The sequence below is a fragment of the Oncorhynchus gorbuscha genome, linkage group LG04 (assembly GCF_021184085.1).
Source record: "Oncorhynchus gorbuscha isolate QuinsamMale2020 ecotype Even-year linkage group LG04, OgorEven_v1.0, whole genome shotgun sequence".
In the NCBI taxonomy this organism is placed as follows: Eukaryota; Metazoa; Chordata; class Actinopteri; order Salmoniformes; family Salmonidae; genus Oncorhynchus; species Oncorhynchus gorbuscha.
The window spans coordinates 81878295-81885300 of NC_060176.1; positions in this window are offsets into that span (position 1 = coordinate 81878295).

A 7006-nucleotide genomic window follows, 5' to 3' on the forward strand; every position below is an offset into this window, starting at 1 on the left:
ATAGCAGACTAATAGCAGACTAATAACAGACTAATAGCAGGCTAATAGCAGACTAATAACAGACTAATAACAGACTAATAGCAGATTAATAGCAGATTAATACTAGGCTAATTGAAATACATAAATGTCTTGCCTTCTTGCCTTAGTCTATAGCCTCAATCCCACCATAGAAACGTGTCAGTATTTTTTTTTTTTATAAAGACTTCCTCATATTATCTCTCCTGTTCTATTGGTTTTCAAATCAACTTTTCTTTTAATTGTCTTGCAGCCAAAGACATTATTATCCTAGTCATATTATCCACCCGTGATAGTTGTTGCATCAATGTGCGGTGTGCGCATTTTAGAACGGTGTTTTTTCCGCAAACTGCATTTTGGAACATTTGCGCGTAGACCTACTTCCGTGTGCACATTACTGCGCTTTAAAATTAGAAGAAAAATAGATTGTCAACGTTTTAAGCGAAACATTCTGATCTGTTACACAATGTCCCGTGTGTATCAAGAATGGCCCACCACCCAAAGGACATCCAGCCAACTTAAAACAATTGTGGGAAGCATTGGAGTCAACATGGGGCCAGCTTCCCTGTGGAACACTTTCCCGACACCTTGTAGAGTTCATGCCCCGAGGAATTCAGGGCTGTTCTGAGGGGCAAAAGGTGCAACTCAATATTAGGATAGTGTTCTTAATGTTTGGTATACTCTTGTGTATATAAACAGAAACTTGATTTACCCACAGTGACATAACTGCCAGATGAATGTAAGGCATCTGAATGACTCTCATGTGGTTTCATCCATTATTTTCTACACAAATCAAATCAAATTATATTGGTCACATACACATATTTAGCAGATGTTATTGCGGAGTGTAGAGAAATGCTTGTGTTCCTAGCTCCAACAGTGCAGTAGTATCTAACAATTCACAACAATACACAAATCTAAAAGTGAATGAATGGAATGAATAAATATATATATATATTAGACTGAACAATGTTGGAGTGGCATTGACTCAAATACAGGTGAATAGAATACAGTATGTAAACATTATTAAAGTGACTAGTTAGTAAATACAGTAGAATAGAATACAGTATATACACATGAGATGGGTAAAGCAGTATGTAAACGTTATTAAAGTGACTAGTTAGTAAATACAGTAGAATAGAATACAGTATATACACATGAGATGGGTAAAGCAGTATGTAAACATTATTAAAGTGACTAGTTAGTAAATACAGTAGAATACAGTATGTACATATGACATGAGGAAAGCAGTATGTAAACGTGATTTAAACATGGGACGACAGGGACGAGTGTTCCATTATTAACGTGGGCAATGATTCCAAGTATATGTATATAGGGCAGCAGCCTCTAAGGTGCAGGGTTGCGTAACTGGGTGGAAGCTGGCTAGTGGTGGCTATTTAACATTCTGATGGCCATAAAGATAGAAGCTGTTTTTCAGTCTCTCGGTCCCTGCTTTGATGCACCTGTACTGACCTCGCCTTCTGGATGATAGCGGGGTGAACAGGCAGTGGCTCGGGTGGTTGATGTCCTTGATGATCTTTATGGCCTTCCTGTAACATCGGGTGGTGTAGGTGTCCTGGACGGCAGGTAGTTTTCCCCACACCACAAACAGATCTGGGACCAGGCTATTGGCTAGACAGCACCAACAGATCATCTAGGACCAGACTATTGGCTAGACAGCACCAACAGATCATCTAGGACCAGGCTATTGGCTCAACAGCACCAACAGATCATCTAGGACCAGGCTATTGGCTAGACAGCACCAACAGATAATCTAGGACCAGGCTATTGGCTCAACAGCACCAACAGATCTGGGACCAGGCTATTTGCTAGACAGCACCAACAGATCATCTAGGACCAGGCTATTGGCTCAACAGCACCAACAGATCTGGGACCAGGCTATTGGCTAGACAGCACCAACAGATCTAGGACCAGGCTATTGGTTAGACAGAGCCAACAGATCTGGGACCAGGCTATTGGCTCAACAGCACCAACAGATCTGGGACCAGGCTATTGGCTCAACAGCACCAACAGATCTAGGACCAGGCTATTGGCTCAACAGCACCAACAGATCTGGGACCAGGCTATTGGCTCAACAGCACCAACAGATCTGGGACCAGACTATTGGCTCAACAGCACCAACAGATCTGGGACCAGGCTATTGGCTCAACAGCACCAACAGATCTAGGACCAGGCTATTGGCTAGACAGCACCAACAGATCTGGGACCAGGCTATTGGCTAGACAGCACCAACAGATCATCTAGGACCAGACTATTGGCTCAACAGCACCAACAGATCTGGGACCAGGCTATTGGCTAGACAGCACCAACAGATCTGGGACCAGGCTATTGGCTCAACAGCACCAACAGATCTAGGACCAGGCTATTGGCTCAACAGCACCAACAGATCTGGGACCAGGCTATTGGCTAGACAGCACCAACAGTTCATCTAGGACCAGACTATTGGCTTGACAGAGCCAACAGATTTAGGACCAGGCTATTGGCTAGACAGAGCCAACAGATCTAGGACCAGGCTATTGGCTCAACAGCACCAACAGAGGGCCCAGGTTAGAGAACTTGCAGCTCACACAGAGGAACTGTGTCCTAATGAGCAGAATGCACGGAGGGTGCATTCGACCGCAGCATAACTCCTATAATGACTTAATCAGAGTCTCGAGCTCCTTCCTTAGATAACGCTGAATTCCTGCCCCACCTTCCTATTCAATGCTATTGCTGTGAGCCAGAGGAGAGGCGGACATAAGCTGGAAACAGGAACTTTCTCCTGGCTGTAACTCGGGAAACTGACCTCTGTTTTTACTGAATATGTCTGTATATCATCAAATCAAGCTTTATTTACACAGCACATTTTAAACATGAATGCAGAAATATTTAGTACACCACCTACATAAGAGGATAAAAAGAAGAAAGAAAGACAATAAAAACTGACTGACGAAAAAGCACCTTCAGGAAAAGCACCTTCAGGAAAAGCACCTTCAGGTAAAGCACCTTCAGGTAAAGCACCTTCAGGAAAAGGTAAAGCACCTTCAGGTAAAGCACCTTCAGGTAAAGGTAAAGCACCTTCAGGAAAAGGTAAAGCACCTTCAGGTAAAGGTAAAGCACCTTCAGGAAAAGGTAAAGCACCTTCAGGAAAAGGTAAAACACCTTCAGGTAACGCACCTTCAGGAAAAGGTAAAACACCTTCAGGAAAAGCACCTTCAGGAAAAGCACCTTTAGGAAAAGCACCTTCAGGAAAAGGTAAAGCACCTTCAGGTAAAGGTAAAGCACCTTCAGGTAAAGCACCTTCAGGTAAAGGTAAAGCACCTTCAGGTAAAGCACCTTCAGGTAAAGCACCTTCAGGAAAAGGTAAAACACCTTCAGGAAAAGCACCTTCAGGAAAAGCACCTTTAGGAAAAGCACCTTCAGGAAAAGGTAAAGCACCTTCAGGTAAAGGTAAAGCACCTTCAGGTAAAGCACCTTCAGGTAAAGCACCTTCAGGAAAAGGTAAAGCACCTTCAGGTAAAGCACCTTCAGGAAAAGGTAAAGCACCTTCAGGTAAAGCACCTTCAGGTAAAGCACCTTCAGGAAAAGGTAAATAGGTGTTTTAAGATCCCTTTTAAATATGTCCACAGTTTCAGACCTCAGGTTCTCTGGCAGGATATTCCAGAGACTGGGGGCATAGTAACTAGAGGCTGGGGGCCTAGAGGCTGGGGGCCTAGTAGTATCCTGAAGTCTTGTTCCAAGACTTCAGGATATTTAAAAGGCTGCCTCTCCATGCCTCTTGGTCCTAGACTTCAGGATAGTTAAAAGGCTGGGGGCATAATAACTAAAGGCTGGGGGCATAGTAACTAAAGGCTGGGGGCATAGTAACTAGAGGCTGGGGGCATAGTAACTAAAGGCTGGGGGCATAGTAACTAAAGGCTGGGGGCATAGTAAGTAAATGCTGGGGGCATAGTAACTAAAGGCTGGGGCATAGTAACTAAAGACTGGGGGCATAGTAACTAAAGGCTGGGGGCATAGTAACTAAAGACTGGGGGCATAGTAACTAAAGGCTGGGGGCCTAGTAACTAAAGGCTGGGGGCATAGTAACTAAAGGCTGGGGGCATAGTAACTAAAGGCTGGGGGCATCATAACTAAAGGCTGGGGGCATCATAACTAAAGGCTGGGGGCATAGTAACTAAAGGCTGGGGGCATAGTAACTAGAGGCTGTCTCTCCATGCCTCTTGGTCCCAGGCTGGGGGCATAGTAACTAAAGGCATAGTAACTAAAGGCTGGGGACATAGTAACTAAAGGCATAGTAACTAAAGACTGGGGGCATAGTAACTAAAGGCTGGGGGCATAGTAACTAAAGGCTGGGGGCATAGTAACTAAAGGCTGGGGGCATAGTAACTAGAGGCTGGGGGCATAATAACTAAAGGCTGGGGGCATAGTAACTAGAGCCTGGGGGCATAGTAACTAAAGGCTGGGGGCATAGTAACTAAAGGCTGGGGACATAGTAACTAAAGGTAGGGGCATAGTAACTAGAGGCTGGGGGCATAGTAACTAGAGGCTGGGGGCATAGTAACTAAAGGCTGGGGGCATAGTAACTAAAGGCTGGGGGCATAGTAACTCGAGGCTGGGGGCATAGTAACTAGAGGCTGGGGGCATAGTAACTAGAGGCTGGGGGCATAGTAACTAAAGGCTGGGGGCATAGTAACTAAAGGCTGGGGGCATAGTAACTAAAGGCTGGGGGCATAGTAACTAAAGGCTGGGGGCATAGTAACTAGAGGCTGGGGGCATAATAACTAAAGGCTGGGGCATAGTAACTAGAGCCTGGGGGCATAGTAACTAAAGGCTGGGGGCATAGTAACTAAAGGCTGGGGACATAGTAACTAAAGGTAGGGGGCATAGTAACTAGAGGCTGGGGGCATAGTAACTAGAGGCTGGGGGCATAGTAACTAAAGGCTGGGGGCATAGTAACTAAAGGCTGGGGGCATAGTAACTAGAGGCTGGGGGCATAGTAACTAGAGGCTGGGGGCATAGTAACTAGAGGCTGGGGGCATAGTAACTAAAGGCTGGGGGCATAGTAACTAAAGGCTGGGGGCATAGTAACTAGAGGCTGGGGGCATAGTAACTAGAGGCTGGGGGCATAGTAACTAAAGGCATAGTAACTAAAGGCTGGGGACATAGTAACTAAAGGCATAGTAACTAAAGGCTGGAGGCATAGTAACTAAAGGCATAGTAACTAAAGGCTGGGGGCATAGTAACTAAAGGCATAGTAACTAAATGCTGGGGGCATAGTAACTAAAGGCTGGGGCATAGTAACTAAAGACTAGGGGCATAGTAACTAAAGGCTGGGGGCATAGTAACTAAAGGCTGGGGGCATAGTAACTAAAGGCTGGGGGCATAGTAACTAAAGGCTGGGGGCATAGTAACTAAAGGCTGGGGGCATCATAACTAAAGGCTGGGGGCATCATAACTAAAGGCTGGGGGCATAGTAACTAAAGGCTGGGGGCATAGTAACTAGAGGATGTCTCTCCATGCCTCTTGGTCCCAGGCTGGGGGCATAGTAACTAAAGGCATAGTAACTAAATGCTGGGGGCATAGTAACTAAAGGCTGGGGGCATAGTAACTAAAGGCTGGGGGCATAGTAACTAAAGACTGGAGGCATAGTAACTAAAGACTGGGGGCATAGTAACTAGAGGCTGGGGACATAATAACTAAAGGCTGGGGCATAGTAACTCGAGGCTGGGGGCATAGTAACTAAAGGCTGGGGGCATAGTAACTAGAGGCTGGGGCATAGTAACTAAAGGCTGGGGGCATAGTAACTCGAGGCTGGGGGCATAGTAACTAAAGGCTGGGGGCATAGTAACTAAAGGTTGGGGGCATAGTAACTAGAGGCTGGGGGCATAGTAACTAGAGGCTGGGGACATAATAACTAAAGGCTGGGACATAGTAACTCGAGGCTGGGGGCATAGTAACTAAAGGCTGGGGGCATAGTAACTAAAGGCTGGGGGCATAGTAACTAGAGGCTGGGGGCATAGTAACTAAAGGCTGGGGGCATAGTAACTAAAGGCTGGGGCATAGTAACTCGAGGCTGGGGGCATAGTAACTAGAGGCTGGGGGCATAGTAACTAGAGGCTGGGGCATAGTAACTAAAGGCTGGGGGCATAGTAACTAAAGGCTGGGGGCATAGTAACTAAAGACAGGGGACATAGTAACTAAAGGCTGGGGGCATAGTAAGTAAATGCTGGGGGCATAGTAACTAGAGGCTGGGGGCATAGTAACTAAAGGCTGGGGGCATAGTAACTAGAGGCTGGGGGCATAGTAACTAAAGGCTGGGGACATAGTAACTAGAGGCTGGGGGCATAGTAACTAAAGGCTGGGGACATAGTAACTAAAGGCTGAGGGCATAGTAAGTAAATGCTGGGGGCATAGTAACTAGAGGCTGGGGGCATAGTAACTAAAGGCTGGGGGCATAGTAACTAGAGGCTGGGGGCATAGTAACTAAAGGCTGGGGGCATAGTAACTAGAGGCTGGGGGCATAGTAACTAAAGGCTGGGGGCATAGTAACTAAAGACTGGGGGCATAGTAACTAAAGGCTGGGGGCATAGTAACTAGAGGCTGGGGGCATAGTAACTAAAGGCTGGGGGCATAGTAACTAGAGGCTGGGGGCATAGTAACTAGAGGCTGGGGGCATAGTAACTAATAATAACATAATAACTAAAGGCTGGGGACATAGTAACTAGAGGCTGGGGGCATAGTAACTAAAGGCTGGGGACATAGTAACTAGAGGCTGTCTCTCCATGCCTCTTGGTCCCAGACTGGGGACATAATAACTAAAGGCTGCCTCTCCATGCCTCCTGGTCCAAGACTTCCGGATAGTTAAGAGGCCAGAGGACCTGAGGGACATACTGGGTACATCACTTAAAAGCATGTCTGACATGTATTGGGTTGCACAATTGTGGATTGATTTAAAAACCAATAAAATAATCTTAAAATGAATTCCAAAATT